The sequence below is a fragment of the Corylus avellana genome, chromosome 1, assembly GCF_965113065.1.
Source record: "Corylus avellana chromosome 1, dhCorAvel1.hap1.2, whole genome shotgun sequence".
Lineage (NCBI taxonomy): Eukaryota > Viridiplantae > Streptophyta > Magnoliopsida > Fagales > Betulaceae > Corylus > Corylus avellana.
The window spans coordinates 46308514-46327392 of NC_142490.1; the positions used below are offsets into that span (position 1 = coordinate 46308514).

General features: G+C 36.1%; 4 pseudogenes; all 4 read right to left on the reverse strand.

The window, feature by feature from the left end:
* Positions 1–1275, reverse strand: LOC132172968 (putative F-box protein At4g22030 pseudogene; annotated as a pseudogene).
* A 3244-nt stretch (positions 1276–4519) lies between these two features.
* Positions 4520–5785, reverse strand: LOC132170118 (putative F-box protein At4g22030 pseudogene; annotated as a pseudogene).
* A 4527-nt stretch (positions 5786–10312) lies between these two features.
* LOC148589949 (putative F-box protein At4g22030 pseudogene) lies at positions 10313–11587 on the reverse strand (annotated as a pseudogene).
* A 4381-nt stretch (positions 11588–15968) lies between these two features.
* LOC148589950 (putative F-box protein At4g22030 pseudogene) lies at positions 15969–17225 on the reverse strand (annotated as a pseudogene).
* Positions 17226–18879: the final 1654 nt, after the last annotated feature.

Genomic DNA, 18879 nt, shown 5'->3' on the forward strand with positions numbered 1-18879 from the left:
CTAAAAGAGCTTGCTAGCGAATTCATCTATGGTGGTTCCATCCATTCGTGAAGAAGCTGACTTTCTGGCTAGTTCTTTGAGCTGTGACAAGCTTCTCCCCAGTTTTAAAGCCACATTCATTTCAAACAACTCTCCATTTTCTCTTTTCTCTAAATCTCTTTCTTCAAGTGTGGATTCAATTGATTCTTGGAGTAGCTGGAAGAAGCCAGCGGAGTTTCTGTACATCTCAAACACCATCCCAACTTGGCCACCATGCTCGAATGCATTAACCGCGCTACCTAAAGCCCCCGCAGCCACCGCTACTACTGCAGCCCATGAGCCGTTACCAACAAAAGCAGATCCGACGGCTGCAATGCCAGTGAGCAGTGGACCTGCGATGGCTAAAACCTTGTTGATCTTCAACACCAGGTTGCCTAGCCTTTCGTAGTCCTCAATGTCCTTTCTCTTCACCACCTCGACGATCTCTCGCATTTCTACTTCCATTTCCTCACTCCACCCATTATTCTTCTGACCTCGTTGCTTTCCTTCAGATGACTTGTTTTTCTTCTGGATTTGTTGATTTGAAGGCCACCAAACAGATGGCTTAAACGTTGCAGGGAATTTGTCAAGCATGGCTCCTAGCAAGGGAAGTGGGTATGCTTTGTCGGCGGCCAAAACCTTTTCCATAACGCTCTTCACATCTTCTTTAGATGGACTCCCGAGAGCCATCGTGGTTTGGATTTGGGTCTGGATCTGCTTGAACAATCTCGTAGCATTGCGTTGCTCCTCTGCAAGCTGTGAAGGCTGAATTTTGTTCATCACAAGCAACATCCCAGTGGCTGCAGAATACAAGAGAGTGGACGACAGTTTCAAAGCCAAAAGGGGCATTCCGGCGCCACCAATCGCTGCAGCACCGGCCATGGTGGCAGCAGTGAGGGTTATCATGTTGACGGAGTTGAGAAGAAGGGTATTCCAGTTTTCACGCTGTTTTCCAATGTTGGCGTGCATCTCCACCCTGTCAGCCACGGCCTCTAAGATGGCATATAGTTGGGTAGTCGCCGCAGTGGCGTCGGAGTTGGGTGATTTATCATGGATTGGTGCAGTACTGATCTTTTCTACCGGAACTATTCTCTTGAACCCATCTCTTAGATGCAATTCCTCAACCGGCTTTGTCGTTGGTATTTTTGGAATTGAGAAATAAGGGATGACTTTAGGAAGTTTAGGGACATGAATAACAGAATTGATTTGCCTGGAACAAGAAGATGAAGATAATCGCAGAGTTGAAGAAGCCATTTGATTGATGTTTTCTCTGAGCTTTTCTTGTGTTATGTGTTGTAGGGAAAGTGGAGAGGTGTTTGAGAATGGTGGCTTGTGGAGTCTGTATTTATAATATGGAAGGATAAGTACTGAAACGAATGGTCAGAATCCGATACAGAAAATATTGACCAGCTGATCACCGGGTTGACTCAGCCCCTTGGCTGACCTTTTCACTTTTCATAATTTTCAAGTTCAAAATTTTCTCCCTGGTATTAATGGGTCTCTCATGGGAAGCAGCAAAACTCGTCATTAGAACTGGTAAGCTATGATAATAAAACTACAATTTTCCATCACTATAAACCTTATTTATACTTTTAAAAATTATATTTTTATTTTATAATTGTTATTTTTTGATATTATTTACTTGATAGTTAATTAGTCTTCATCAACCCCAGAGAAAAATTATTGTGTGGGATACCGAATTTTTTTTCTTTCTAAATTACTAATTATATGCTAATTACTAATTAAATGTAATTAGTTCTGTAATATTAGTATATTACTCATACTTGTTAGTGTATTTGGATTGGTATTTTTTGTTTATAAAATGGTAAAAGTATTTTGATATGACATAGAAGTAAGAAGTATTTTCTGGTAGGATTTAAATTTGAAAAAAAAAAAAACGTTTTTTCTTTTATACATACTTAGCTTGAGAAAATACAAACATATGTATAGCTCAATGTTTATTAAAAAAAAAAAAAAAAGTGGTTGAAAAGAATAATAATAAGAGTGGGTGCGTGTGACCACCCTAAATGAATGAGAGAGATGATTGGACAACCACCTTAGGCTTATTTATAGTAACCGTACGGTCACTTCTAACCAAAATAGAGAGTTGGCCATGTTACCTTGCGTATCACTCCTCCACTAATGGTGGTACATGGCCCCTTAACAATTTTTTGTTTTTTTTTTTTGTTTTTTTTTTTTTTTTTAAATAGTAAGTTAGTTGATGTTTCTGTAAAAGTTTAAATATGTGTTTTGTCAAAATACTTTAATAAGAATGCGTGAAATTTTTTATAAAAAAATGTATGTGTTTTGAATTATTTATTAATGGATTAATATTTGAGAAGAATAAAAAATTCAAATTTAAAACAGAAAACAAAAGGAGAATAGGATAGCAAATATATATAGGCTTGGTCTTTTTCTTTTACTTTTATTTTTATTTTGGATCAAGCAATACGGCTATCTTTAACAGGTCAACATCTAAAAGAGGTCAAAAATTCAAAATCTACAAAGTGGATTCTTCAACTAAAAAAGAAAAAATTCTACAAGTGGTGATTGAAATTACTAAATTAGCAAATATGTATGCCTTTTTTTGGTAGGACATTTCAACTATTCAAAATTATTTGCATTTACTAATTGATACCCATCATATATATATATATATATATATATATATATATATATATGATGGGCAGTGCCACCTGAAATGGATTTCATCTTAAGTTTTTATACTTGTGAATCGCGATTCTTTGGATTCCGATTACGTGCAATAAAGCGGGTAACAAGTTGCTTGAAAGTTTGATCGAATAAGTAAAAAGGAGAGCAATAAAGGCACAGAGGGGTCAAGATCTATAGTCTCGACAGACTCTCACGAAAGGTTACCCTGTTGCACGACATCATTATATAAGCTAATCTACGTTACAGTAAAAATCAGAATTAAGTGTTAAGGATTACAAAGTTGAATTGACATATTCTCTTATGAAATAGTTTCTTTTGTTGTCTGCCCATAATCACACGTTGCCTGCTTTCTTTTTTCTGCATGCTTTGAATCTCGAAATGGTTTTCTCATATGGCTGTCCTAGGATGCTGCTAGATACTTTCTTAACACAATCTTATTCCCTTTACTACCATATATTGCCATTTCTTCATAACTATCATCATGATTCACAGCCTAGATGGCATCATGATTCAGGGCAACGATGGTTGACACCTAATGCCCATTGATTTAAATTTTATTAATTTACTTCCTAAGGTTTTGATAAAATGTTTTAATTTTTATAAAGTAGATTCCGTTTACCTTTCAGTTAAATTTCAAACAATATTGCCACATCATATCTAATAAGAAGGTGACACAAGTAGCCTTTAATGAAAATATATATATAACAAAAAACAAAAGAAAAAAGAAAAAAAAAAAAAAACAACTACCCCCTTGTTAAAAATCCACATTAATAAGGTGGAATAGCAATGAAATAAGATTGTGGTTTATAGCGTTTATTGGCATTAAATATGAATACACTGACCTGAAGTGTTGCTTACAACAACACTATTTTAAATGGGTTGTAGGATATTTTCTCATAGTAGTTTGGAAGAAATTTATGTCCCAAGTCCTTAAAAATTGATGTAATAGTACATATAATATTTGCTATGTAATTAGAGACTAAAATGTTGACCATTATATAATAAATCTACATAAAATGTGGGCGCTTAGATGAGCTCATATTAATTAAGGTAACTCGAGCATTTTAATTTTTTCATTGAACTGTCCCACCTATATATAGTATTGTTCGTAAGGGAAAAATAGTGTACCAATTGAAAACTTCACTTAAGATTTACAAGCTTTTGAAATACGATCTGAATTCATATTGAGATTGTTAGATTAATTCTTGATTTATTCAAGTCTTTGGAACAAGATCGATGACAAAAAGGAAAAAGTCTATGGCACGAGGCTCTAAAGTTTGAAGAGGTACGTAATTGGGACGATCAGTTTTGTAAGTTATATATGTTAAATCTCAAATATCCACTTATTTTAAATAGGTTTTTCTAATTAAATAATAAAAATAAATAATTAGATGAAACATAATATTCTAATCATATAAATAGAATATGCGACAGTAATCACAACCGAGTGACAAACTGAGTTTTCAAATGAGTTGATCGACTTCCAATTCCAAACACTCAATGTAAACACAAGCTGTTTAATCCGGACCGCATATCTTGAATTCCGAGTTTCACCCAATCGAAATACAACTTTCCTATTCTGGCTGTAGTCGTAAAGCTAATGCAATGGCCACCGGCAACTTGACCGTTCAACAAATTGCACTAGGAAATTCAAGTCATTATATGCAAGAAACTAAAAAAAATTATATTCTTTTGGACACAACTTTTGGCTTTTATTGCAGAAGTAACTGAGACATTTTTTGTATAGAATTAGCGTTTGTCATTGTCAATGTTAGAGCTAGATTGTACAAAGAATCAAAGAATAGCTATATATGCACGAAATCTTAAACTAAAAGAGCTTGCTAGCGAATTCATCTATGGCGGTTCCATCTATACGTGAAGAAGCTGACTTTCTGGCTAGTTCTTTGAGATTTGACAAGCTTCTCCCCAATTTTAAAGCTACATTCATTTCAAACAACTCTCCGTTTTCTCTTTTCTCCAAATCTCTTTCCTCAAGTGTGACTTCAATGGATTCTTGGAGTAATTGGAAGAAGCCAGCGCAGTTTCTATACATCTCAAACACCATCCCAACTTGGGCACCATGTTCGAATGCATTAACCGCGCTACCTAAAGCCCCCGCAGCCACCGCTACTACTGCAGCCCATGAGGCGTTACCAACGAAAGCAGATCCGACGGCTGCAATGCCAGTGAGTAATGGACCTGAGATGGCTAAAACCTTGTTGATCTTCAACACCAAGTTGCCTAGCCTTTCGTAGTCCTCAATGTCCTTTCTCTTCACCACCTCGATGATCTCTCGCATTTCTACTTCCATTTCCTCACTCCACCCATTATTCTTCTGACCTCGTTGCTTTCCTTCACAGGACTTGTTTTTCTTCTGGAGTTGCTGATTTGAAGGCCACCAAACGGATGGCTCAAACTTTGCAGGGAATTTGTCAAGCATGGCTCCAAGCAAGGGAAGTGGGTATGCTTTGTCGACGGCCAAAACCTTTTTCATCACTTCCTTCACATCTTCTTCAGTTGGATTCCCGATAGCCAGCATGGTTTGGATTTGGGTCTGGATCTGCTTGAACAATCTCGTAGCATTGCGTTGCTCCTCTGCAAGCTGTGAAGGCTGAATTTTGTTCATCACAAGCAACATCCCAGTGGCTGCAGAATACAAGAGAGTGGACGACAGTTTCAAAGCCAAAAGGGGCATTCCGGCGCCACCAATCGCTGCAGCACCGGCCATGGTGGCAGCAGTGAGGGTTATCATGTTGACGGAGTTGAGAAGAAGGGTATTCCAGTTTTCACGCTGTTTTCCAATGTTTGCGTGCATCTCCACCCTGTCAGCTACGGCCTCTAAGATGGCATAGAGTTGGGTAGTTGCAATTTTGTCATCAGTTGATGTGGTAGTGATCTCATTGATCTTTTCTACCGGGACTATGCTCGTGAATCCCTCCCTTATCTTCAATTCCTCAACCAGCTTTCTTGTTGGTACTTTTGGAACCGAGAAATAAGTGATGACTTTAGGAATTTTAGGGACATGAATAGCAGCATTGATTTGCCTGGAACAAGAAGATGATGAAGATAATCGGAGAGTTGAAGAAGCCATTTGATGGAGGTTTTCTCTAAGCTTTTCTTTGTAGGGGGAAAGTGGGAAGGTTGAGATTGAGAATGGAGGTAGAGAGGCTGGTTGAGTCTTATTTATAGCAGCAATATAATATCGAACAACACCTGAAACGAAGCGGTCAGATACGGAAAATAAATATTGACTGGCTGAATGGGTTGACCTGGCCTATTAATGGGTGACCCATTCTCTTCTTTATTCATAATATTCAATTTCAAAATTTTTTACTCGCTTGTCTTGGGTCTCAACTCTCATGCGCCGTGGCCCCGTTGTAAAATTAACTTCAAACTTTGTTATATATATCTTCCGTTACTACAAAACTCGGTCTCTTCCTTTTATTTTATTTTTTATTTTACTACAATATCTTCGAGTCAAAATCAAATATACGGCTTGGAAATTTGTCATCCAAATGTTTTCTGTTTTAAATGATAAAAAATAATTTGTTTTAAAAATTCTTAGGCTTATTTATGGTAGCCGTACGGCCACGTCTAACCAAAATATATAGAGAGTTGGCCACGTAACCATCTTTCCTCCACTAAGGGTGGCGCATGTTTCTGTAAAAGTTAAATATGTGTTTTGTCAAAATACTGAAATTTTTTATAAAAAAAAATGTATGTGTTTTGAATTATTTATTAATGGATTTGAGAAGAATAAAAAATTCAAATTTAAAACAGAAAACAAAAGGAGATCATAGGATAGCAAACATATGTAGGGTTGGTCTGTATCTACAAGTGGATATATATATATATATATTGAAAAAAACACCTGCTAGGCGCAGCTTTTTTGTTTCGAGCTACTTATTAATGAATTTGAGAAAAATAAAAAAAATAAAAATTTAAAACAGAAAACAAAAAGAGAATAGTCTTTTATTGTGGATCAATCAAGCAATAGTCTTTTAACAGGTCAACATCTACAAGGGGTCAAAATTCAAAATCTACAAAGTAGATTGGATTCTTCAAAAAAAATAAAAATAAAATTCTACAATTGGTGATTGAAATTAGCAAATATGTACGACATATCAACTATTCAAAATTAGTAGCATTTGCTTGATACCCATCATATATTTCTTGCCTTACTATTGGTGATTTCATGGGGAGTGCCATATGAGATGGATTTCATCTTTTAAGTTTTTATAGTTGTGATTCTTTGGATCTCGATTATGGGCAATAGAGCATGTAACAAGTTGTTTGAACGTCTGACTTATTAAAGTAATGGTTAAGTGATTAAATTTACTTCTTTTTATCAGCTTAAATTTTTAGGACAAGTAGTAATTTAACATGGTATCAAAGTCATTTTATGTGGCCTCTAATAAACGTCTTTGACGTTTCCCTACGCTCCCTCAGATGACGTCATTGTTCCAGTCGTTCGCGCCCTGCCAAGCACTCCACTGCTGAAAATCTCTTCCACGCCTTCATCACAACCTCATCTAGGAAAGTTATTCCAGATTCATGCTTGCAAGGCACAGATCTACTGATCTGTGGAAGACCGGTCACCAACATCCTTCGAATGCACCACCATGCACCCCCAAAAGGTGCTGCCATGTTGTCCACACACAGCCATGTCCGGTGGATCAACCAAGTTGAGATGTTGTTCACAGATCTGCCGCCAGTGGTCTCAAATCCGTCAAGAAGCTGCCAATGGACTGTGAACGTGCTCACACGCGCCACTAGAAGTTTCTGGCTTTCCGCCACACGCCGCAACATACAACCGATCAACTTGGTTGCGGAGCCATCTCGAAGATCCTCCGTCGGCCATCACAAATCCGACAAGAACGCCGCAAACGGACCGCGGGCTTCGAACGCGCCACCACGCGCTGTTTGAAGTTGTTGCGCGTGGGCTTCACGCGCCACAGCAACGCCACGGTGAAGCGTGTGTACCACACGCGCTAGACGCTTTCACTCATCCTTGCAACCATGTGTCAGCCTCTCAGCATGCCACGTCAACCCTAGCGCTACTCCACCTCTGCCACGTCAGCACCTCCAACCTGGTCCAAAGCTGTCAACCCAGTTCACCAGTTTAGACCCGGGTCACTTCTCTTCAGGCCAGACCGACCCATTCATTAAATTTTTAGGATAACTGTTAATTTAACATATATCAGAGCCAAAGGTCCAGGATCGAACCTTTACTTCGTCATTTCACCTCTCATTTCAATTAAAATATTTCACGTGTTTGGCCTCACCTATTAAAAGGGAATTTGAGAATACACATTAGAGGGAGTGTTAAAGTAATGGTTAAGTGATTAAATTTTCCTCTTTCTATCAACTTAACCTTTTAGGACAAATGATAATTTAACATGATTGAATAAGTAAAGTCTCGACAGTCTCTCACGTGAGCTATGAGGTTACCCTATTGCACGACACCAATATATACTTCAATATACATTAAAGTAAAAATCATAATTAAGTGTAAGCATTCACAGCAGTTCCCTTATATGTGGTTCTCTCCCTTAAGTTTAGGAAAAATATCCAAAAAGTCACAAAAAGTCACCCACAGCAGACTCTTTATCTTACTTCTGAACATTAGGATCGCGACGGTGCAACCCAATGTATAGGGTTGCACTGTAGCGATCATTGTGCTTATTAAAATAGAAAGAAAAAAATAATAAAAAACTCATTCTCACTCCTGAATTATTAAGAAAGTAGAGAAATAAAGAACTAAAAAAAAAAAAAAAAAAGTAAATAAATAATATTTAATTAGTATATGGAATGATAAAAGGAAACTATTGTAGAGTGTATTTATATACGAAAGTAAAAAGTAGTTTTGATCATTAAATTTAGAAGGAAAAAAAAAAAAAAAAGACTTTTTATATCAAACACTGTTCATCACCATTTCCCAAAAAAATCAACATCAAAACATTCTAACTTTTTTACTTTTAATATCAAATCATTTACTTTTTATTATTATTCAAATAAAAAAATCACTACAAAACAAAATTTTTTTCACTTTTTCATACCACTTTTTTATTTTTTTATACCAAACATTCTTACTTTTTTTCATATCAATCTACATCAACTACAGTGTTTAGGACATCCCATTTGCCAAACACCCCCATATTCTCTTATAAAATACTTTCTTTTGTTGCCTGCACTGAATCACGCGTTGCTTGCTTTTCTTTTCTTTTCAATGCTTTGAATCTCGACATGGTTTGCTCATATGGCGGCCTTGGGATGCTGCCAGATATACTTTCTTAACACAATTTATTCCCTTTACTGCCATTGCCATTTCTTCATAATTATCATCATGATTCACAGGCTCCTAGATGGCATCATGATTCTGGGCAACAATATTATGATGGTTAACACCTAGAACGCATAACTTTTATCAAATTAGATCCCAATATTGGTTTAAATTTTATCAATTTATTTTCTAAGGTTTTAATTTTTATCAAATTGATTCCGTCTTCCATCCGTTAAATTTCAAATAGTACTTCCACATCATATCTAATCAAAAGACGATACAAGTAGCCTTTAATGGAAATATATATATAGGAATGTAGTCAGAGCTTGGGATGAGTAGGGGTTATGGGTCAAATATTTTAGTGGGTAGGGACCAATAGGCAAAAAAAAAAAAAAAATTACCTTATAATTAACAATTTTTTTTTTTCTTGAGTTGGGGGGCCATGGCCTACACTAGCCACCCCAGCTCCGTCCCTATATATATATATATATATATATATATATATATATATTTCATTGAAGTGTCACACATATAGTATTGTTTGTAAGGTAAAAGAATGTACTAATCAAAACTTCACTTAAGATTTACAAGCTTTTGAAATATGATCCAAACTCATATTTAGATTGTCAGATTAGTTCTTGATTTCTTGCTGAAGATCGAAGAGGCGGACCAGAAGCTTCCAGCGATTTCCTTGAAGTCTCTCCTAGAAGGTTTCTTCGTTTGCGAATCGAGATTTGCGTGGTCCTTCATGGTGGTTTGTCGAGAGAGATCAGAGAGAGAGAGAGAGAGAGAGAGAGGTGGGAAGAAGAGAGAGCTGGAGAGGTCTCTAGAGCCTGCTGGAGAGGCCTTTTTCAGAGAGAGAGAGAGAGAGAGAGGGAGAATGGAAAAAAGAAAAAACATAAGAAAGTTTTGAGAAAAAGAGAAAACAGATGACATAAACAATTAAAAAAAAATGGTTCCTAAAAAAAGTGCCACTAGCTACATCTAGCATTTTTTTTTTTTTGCTAATTAATCCAATAAAATCTCAATTTTGCATTTTGTTTTTTTTGGCTAATCTAGTGTCGGAGATTTTTTAGAAATCTGATTAGTCATTTTAGATAAAAATATCATTTGGTTCTTCCATTATGAGTACTCTAAATATTGATAGTTTTCATACCCATCAATTATTTCCAATCACAAAACAATAAAATTAAGCATGCAATAATCAATCGTCTGCACTAATAGCTGAGATAAAATTTGAGAAGTAGTATTTTTGTATGTTATAGGTTAATTTGTATAAACAATTGGTTTGTACAAATAATCAATGAATCAAAGAATTGTTGTACACCAAATCTTAAGCTAAAAGAGCTTGCTAGCGAATTCATCTATGGTGGTTCCATCCATTCGTGAAGAAGCTGACTTTCCGGCTAGGTCTTTGAGCTGTGACAAGCTTCTCCCCAGTTTTAAAGCCACATTCATTTCAAACAACTCTCCATTTTCTCTTTTCTCTAAATCTCTTTCTTCAAGTGTGGATTCAATTGATTCTTGGAGTAGCTGAAAGAAGCCAGCGGAGTTTCTGTACATCTCAAACACCATCCCAACTTGGCCACCATGCTCGAATGCATTAACCGCGCTACCTAAAGCCCCCGCAGCCACCGCTACTACTGCAGCCCATGAGCCGTTACCAACAAAAGCAGATCCGACGGCTGCAATGCCAGTGAGCAGTGGACCTGCGATGGCTAAAACCTTGTTGATCTTCAACACCAGGTTGCCTAGCCTTTCGTAGTCCTCGATGTCCTTTCTCTTCACCACCTCGACGATCTCTCGCATTTCTACTTCCATTTCCTCACTCCACCCATTATTCTTCTGACCTCGTTGCTTTCCTTCAGATGACTTGTTTTTCTTCTGGATTTGTTGATTTGAAGGCCACCAAACAGATGGCTTAAACGTTGAAGGGAATTTGTCAAGCATGGCTCCTAGCAAGGGAAGTGGGTATGCTTTGTCGGCGGCCAAAACCTTTTCCATAACGCTCTTCACATCTTCTTTAGATGGACTCCCGAGAGCCATCGTGGTTTGGATTTGGGTCTGGATCTGCTTGAACAATCTCGTAGCATTGCGTTGCTCCTCTGCAAGCTGTGAAGGCTGAAATTTGTTCATCACAAGCAACATCCCAGTGGCTGCAGAATACAAGAGAGTGGACGACAGTTTCAAAGCCAAAAGGGGCATTCCGGCGCCACCAATCGCTGCAGCACCGGCCATGGTGGCAGCAGTGAGGGTTATCATGTTGACGGAGTTGAGAAGAAGGGTATTCCAGTTTTCACGCTGTTTTCCAATGTTTGCGTGCATCTCCACCCTGTCAGCTACGGCCTCTAAGATAGCATATAGTTGGGTAGTCGCCGCAATGGCGTCGGAGTTGGGTGATTTATCATGGGTTGGTGCGGTACTGGTCTTTTCTACCGGAACTATTCTCTTGAATCCATCTCTGAGATTCAATTCCTCAACCGGCTTTGTCGTTGGTATTTTTGGAATTGAGAAATAAGGGATGACTTTAGGAACTTTAGGGACGTGAATAACAGAATTGGTTTGCCTGGAACAAGAAGATGAAGATAATCGGAGAGTTGACGAAGCCATTTGATTGATGTTTTCTCTGAGCTTTTCTTTGTGTATGTATTGTTGGGAAAGCGGAGAAGTGTTAATTTGAGAATGGAGGCTTGTGGAGTCTCTATTTATAATATGGAAGGATAAGTACTGAAACGAATGGCCAGAATCAGATACGGAAAATATTGACCAGATGACGGGGTTGACTCAGCCCCTTGGCTGACCTTTTCGCTAATTTGTAATTTTCAAGTTCAAAATTTTCTCCCTGGTATTGGGTCTCTCATGGGAAGTAGCAAAACTCGTCATTAGAACTGGTAAGCTATGATAAGAAAACTACAATTTTCCATCACTATAAACCTTATTTATACTTTTAAAAATTATTTTTTTATTTTATAATATATATATATTTTTTGATAATATTTAGTTGATAGTTAATTAGTCTCCATCAACCCCAGAGAAAAATTATTGTGTGGGATACCAAATGTTTTTTTCTAAATTACTAAGCAGGATACAATTATTTTTATTCTCATTTTAGTATTTTAGTTAATTAAAATAAAATTTAGCTCTAATAAACTGAATTTAATAATTAATTTCAGCAATTCAATACGAAGAAAACTTTATTTGTTTGTCTTTCTCTTCCAATCTGAACGGGCTTTCAAAGAGGATGATTCAATTCAAAGAAAACTTTATTTGTTTGTCTTTCTCCTATGCGAATGCGACGTAGTAATACTCGGAAGCTAATACAACTAATATTTTCCGTTGCTACAAAACTTGGGCTACATATATAGTATAAATTAAAACATTCTCACTTGGCTTTTAAAACTACCAAAATTATTTATTATTGATTTTTAATTTAATAATGCTTTTAAAAGCCGTGAATGTGAGAATGTGTAACGATTCAATGAAAAATATTAGTCAAATCTGTGCTATCACCCCAAAAGGATTAGAGTAACTAGGAAATGTGAAACTTAGCACCCATGACTATTTTTATAAATCACCCACTCTATGTGGGCATCTTCTCATCTTTTCAAAATGGGACCAAGGTGTAACAATGTGAGTGTTGGAGTTTGAGTGGGGGGTGTGTGTAATATTACTCATATTTGTTAGTGTATTTCGATTGGTATATTTTTGTTTAATAAATGATAAAATTGTTTTGATATGACATAGAAATAAGAAGTGTTTTCTATTAGGGGAAACTTCACTGAAGACCTCTGAATTTTCACCCGTTTTGAAATACATCTCCTAAACTTCAAAATCTCTCAATTTAGTCCCCTGAACTTTCAATTGCTCTCAATTTGGAGCCCTCCGTCAATTTTAGCAGTTAAAAATACAAAAAAAAGACCAAAATATCATTGATTTTTGTTTTTTTTTTTTTTAAATAAAAAAACGTTTTGAAAGTTGAAATTTTATATAAAAGTCAGGGGTATAAACGTCATGCAACGTTTAAAATCTGATAGAGATGTCCAAATTGAGAGCAATTGAAAGTTCAGGGGACTAAATTGAGAGATTTTGAAGTTTAGGAGGGGTTTTATCAAATCGGGTGGAAGTTTAGGAGTCTTCAGTGAATTTTCACCTTTCTATTAAGATTTACATTTGAAAAAAAGAAAAAAAAAAAAAAAAAGGTCTTTTTTTTGTGTTATACCTACTTAGTTTGAGAAAATACAAACATATGTATAGCTCAATATTTATTTATAAAAGAAAAAAGTTAAAAAGAATGGTAATAAGAGTGTGTGTGTGTGACCACCCTAAATGAATGAGAGAGATGATTGGACAACCATGCATCTTAGGCTTATTTATATTAGCGGTACGGTCACCTCTAACCAAAATATAGAGAGTTGGCCACGTAGCCACCTCTCCTCCACTAAGGATGGCGCATGGGCCCTTTCCCATTTTATTTTTTAAAATTTTTAAATAGTAAGTTAGTTGATGTTTATGTAAAAGTTAAATAAGTATTTTGTCAAAATACTTTTATAAGAATGCATGAAATTTTTTATAAGAAAAGGTATGTGTTTTGAATTATTTATTAATGGATTTGAGAAGAATAAAAAATTCAAATTTAAAACAGAAAACAAAAGGAGAATAGGATAGCAATTAGCAAACATACATAGGGTTGGTCTGTTTCTTTTACTTTTATTTTTATTTTGGATCAAGCAATACGGCTATCTTTAACAGGTCAACATCTATAGGATCGGAGGTCAATATCTACAAGTGGATATTTCAAAAAATATATATATATATTGAAAAATACACTTGCAAGGCGCAGCTTTTTGTTTTGAGCTACTTATTAATGAATTAGAGAAAAAAACAAAATATTAATATAAAACAGAAAACAAAAAGAGAATAGTCTTTTATTGTGGATCAAGCAATACGGCTATCTCTAACAGGTCTACATCTACAACAGGTCAAAAATTCAAAATCTACAAAGTGGATACTTCAACAAAAAAAAAAAAAAAAATTTCTACAAGTGGTGATAGAAATTACTAAATTAGCAAATATATATGCCACTGAGATGGATTTCATCTTAAGTTTTTATAGATGCGAATCGTGATTCTTTTGATTCCGATTACGTGTAATAAAGCGGGTAACAAGTTGCTTAAACGTTTGATCGAATAAGTGATGAGGAGAGCAATAAAGGCACAAAGGGGTCAAGATCTATGGTCTCGACAGACTCTCACGTACGTAAGGTTACCCTGTTGCACGACACCATTATATAAGCTAATCTATGTTAAAGTAAAAATCAGAATTAAGTATTAAGGATTACAAAGTTGAATTGACATATTATCTTATGAAATAGTTTCTTTTGTTGTCTACCCTTAATCACACGTTGCCTGCTTTCTTTTGTCTACATGCTTTGAATCTCGAAATGGTTTTCTCATATGGCTGTCCTGGGATGCTGCTAGATTCTTTCTTACACAATCTTATTCCCCTTAATACCATATATTGCCATTTCTTCATAACTATCATCATGATTCACAGCCTAGATGGCATCATGATTCAGGGCAACAATGGTTGACACCTAATGCCCATTGATTTAAATTTTATTAATTTACTTCCTAAGGTATTGATAAAATGTTTTAATTTTTATAAAGTAGATACCGTTTACCTTTCAGTTAAATTTCAAACAATACTACCACATCATATCTAATTAGAATGTGATACAAGTAGCCTTTAATGAAAAAATATAAGGACAAAGTTTTGCTCCAAACTTTAAATTTCATATCGCAAAGTGACACATGTCACTTTTATAGACTAGGTTGAAGAAAATTGCTCCAATAACTGGAGGAAAACTTTGTCTAAAATATATATATATATATAACAAAAAAACAAAAGAAAAAAGATTGTGGTTTATAGCATTTATTGGCATTAAATATGAATACATTGAGCTGAAGTGTTGCTTACAATAACACTAATTTAATTAAATGGGTTGGATATTTTCTCATATTAGTTTGAAGAAAATTTTTGTTCTAAGTCCCTTAAAAATTAATGTAATAGTTGATATAATATTTAGTATGTAATTAGAGACTAAAATGTTGACTATTATATAATACATCTACATAAAATGTGGGCGTTTAGATGAGTTTATATTAATTAAGGTAACTCGAGCATTTTTTTTCATCGAACTGTTCCACCTATAGTATTGTTCGTAAGGGAAAAATAGTGTTAGTGTACCAATCGAAAACTTCACTTAAGATTAACAAGCTTTTGAAATATGATCTGAACTCATATCGAGATCGTTAGATTAATTCTTGATTTATTCAAGTCTTTAGCACAAGATGACAAAAAGGAAAAAGTCTATGGCACGAGGCTTTGAAGTCTGAAGAGGTAATTGGTTTTGTGTCAAGGGACGATCAGTTTTGTAAGTTATATATGTTAAATCTCAAATATTATCCACTTATTTTAAATAGCTTTTTCTAATTAAATAATAAAAATAAATTTAATTAGATTAAACATAATATTTCTAACCATATAAATAGAATATGCGACAGTAACCACAATTGAGTGACAAATTGAGTTTTCAAATGAGTTGACTTCCAATTCCAACCACTCAATGTAAACATAAGCTGTTCAATTCAGACCCCATGTCTTGAATTTCGAGTTTCACCTATTCGATATACAACTTCTCTGTTCTGGCTGTTCATGTATATACACATTCCTCTCAGCCACCGTAAGTCATAAAGCTAGCTAATGCTCCACCAGCAACTTGACCATTCAACGAATTGCAATAGGAAATTCAAGTTATAATATATATGCAAGAGAAAAAAAATTATATTATTTTGGAAGCAACTTTTAGCTTTTGCAGAAGTAACTGAGACATTTTTTGTATAGAATTACTATTTGTCATTGTTAGAGCTAGATTGTACAAAGAATTGGTTGTACAAAGAATCAAAGAATTGCTATATATGGACGAAATCTTAAACTAAAAAAGCTTGCTAGCGAATTCATCCATGGTGGTTCCATTCATACGTGAAGAAGCTGACTTTCTAGCTAGTTCTCTTAGGTTTGACAAGCTTCTCCCCAGTTTCAAAGCCACATTCATTTCAAACAACTCTCCGTTTTCTCTTTTTTCCAAATCTCTTTCCTCAAGTGTGACTTTAATGGATTCTTGGAGTAGCTGGAAGAAGCCAGCGCAATTCCTGTACATCTCAAACACCATCCCAATTTGGCCACCATGCTCGAATGCATTAACCGCGCTGCCTAAAGCCCCCGCAGCCACCGCTACTACTGCAGCCCACGAGCCGTTACCAACAAAAGCAGATCCGACGGCTGCAATGCCAGTGAGTAATGGACCTGCGATGGCTAAAATCTTGTTGATCTTCAACACCAAGTTGCCTAGCCTTTCGTAGTCCTCAATGTCCTTTCTCTTCACCACCTCGACGATCTCTCGCATTTCTACTTCCATTTCCTCACTCCACCCATTAATATTCTGACCTCGTTGCTTTCCTTGAGAGAACTTGTTTTTCTTCTGGAGTTGCTGATTTGAAGGCCACCAAACAGATGGCTCAAACGTTGCAGGGAATTTGTCAAGCATGGCTCCTAGCAAGGGAAGTGGGTATGCTTTGTCGACGGCCAAAACCTTTTCCATAACGCTCTTCACATCTTCTTTAGATGGACTCCCAAGAGCCATCGTGGTTTGGATTTGGGTCTGAAGCGGCTTGAACAATCTTGTAGCATTTCGTTGCTCCTCTGCAAGCTGTGAAGGCTGAATTTTGTTCATCGCAAGCAACATCCCAGTGGCTGCAGAATACAAGAGAGTGGACGACAGTTTGAGAGCCAAAAGGGGCATTCCGGAGCCACCAATGGCTGCAGCACCAGCCATGGTGGCAGCAGTGAGAGTAATCATGTTGACGGAGTTGAGAAGAAGGGTATTCCAGTTTTCACGCTGTTTTCCAATGTTTTCGTGCATCTCCACCCTGTCAGCTACGGCCTCTAAGATGGCATAGAGTTGGGTAGTCGCAATTTTGGCATCAGTTGATGTGGTAGTGATCTTTTCTACCGGGACTATGCTCGTGAATCCCTCCCTTATCTTCAATTCCTCAACCAGCTTTCTTGTTGGTATTTTTGAAACTGAGAAATAAGTGATGACTTTTGGAAGTTTTGGGACATGAATAGCAGCATTGATTTGCCTGGAACAAGAAGATGTTGAAGATAATCGGAGAGTTGAAGAAGCCATTTGATTGATGTTTTCTCTGAGCTTTTCTTTGTAGGGGGAAAGTGGGAAGGTTGAGAATGGAGGTAGAGAGGCTGGTTGAGTCTTATTTATAGCAGCAATATCGAACAACACCTAAAACGACGCGGTCAGATGCGGAAAATATTGACTGGCTGAATGGGTTGACCTGGCCTATAAATGGGTGACCCATTCTCTTCTTTATTCATAATATTCAATTTCTAAATTTTTTACTCGCTCGTCTTGGGTCTCAACTCTCATGCGCCGTAGTAAAGCTTCAAACTTTGTTATATAAACAAAGCTAATACAGCTATATATATATATATCTTCCGTTACTACAAAACTCGGTCTTTTTCTTTTCTTTTATTTTTCTAATTTCGTCTCTTTCTTTTATTGCTTATCTTCAAGTCAAAAGCAAATGTACGGCTTGGTAATTTGTCCTCCAATTGTTTTCTGTTTTAATTACTTGATAAAAAAAATAATTTTTTTTTTAAATCCTTAATAAACAACTCAAAACTCACAATACTACTTAAAAAAATAAAAATCACACGTTCTTATATGAATATTTTGACACAACAAGTACTTACTTTTACTACCTGGGCATGGGGATAAACTGTTTAGCCTATCAAGAGTGAAAGCTCCTAAATTACCTGGTAACTGGTTTTGGCGGGTGGGGTTAGTTACTCGTAGGAGTTTGATTAACGGTAAGGATTGTTGTATAGTATACGTTTGCGATGTGCAATTAATCTGAGTAAAGTTTTCCTACGTTATCAAAAAGAAAACAAGTACTTACTTTTGTATGCGTAAATATTGCTAACTTATTAAAATTAAAAAAAGAAGTTGTATGGCCACTCTTAGCGATGGAGAAGCCACACGTACAGTCACCGTAACAGACCAATGGTAGTTAGGGGTGTAAACGAACCGAGTTTGAGCGAGTTTTCCTTGTTACGGCTTGGCTCGTTTAAATTTTACTCGAGCTCGAGCTCAAGTGCAAGCCAAACAAATCGAGTTCGAGCTAATAACAAGTCGAGCCGAGCCAGCTCGCGAGCTGGCTCTTATATTTGATATTTTTGTTTAAAAAAAAAATTTAACTTCAAGTACTTTTAAACGGCTTAAGAAGTTAGTTTGTATATGAGTATTTGCTTAACCTAGCTAGTCGAGTATGGAGCCTGAGTCAATACAGCAAGGCATTTGATTTCAAAGAGAGAGGATATGCATCCTTTTATAGATAAGCAAACTTGAAGATTAATGTTTTCTTAACAATATGGGACAAGTTAACATGTTGCATTCAGACTGCACTGGGACAACGCCCCCTACAAAAAACTATTTTTTCAACGTCTCTCTCTCAATCCCCCTCACCAGTCACAGCGCATCTTCCACCTGAACTCTCATTTCTCACTCTCTCACTCTCGCTCATCAAACAGGTAGTGATAGTATTTGGGTCTGTATGATTCTTCAATAGTTTATGCCTTTTGCAATCTCCCTCAATAGTTTCTGCTTGATTTTTCTTCTTTTCGTTTGGGTCTGCTCTAATTGAATCGAGGTCTTTTTAATGATTGCTCTCTCTCTCTCTTTTATCACGAAGGGTTTAGAATTTTTCATTCTCTAACGCTTAAATATAAATGCAATTTTAAGATTTTAATAATTATGAGATTTATAATTA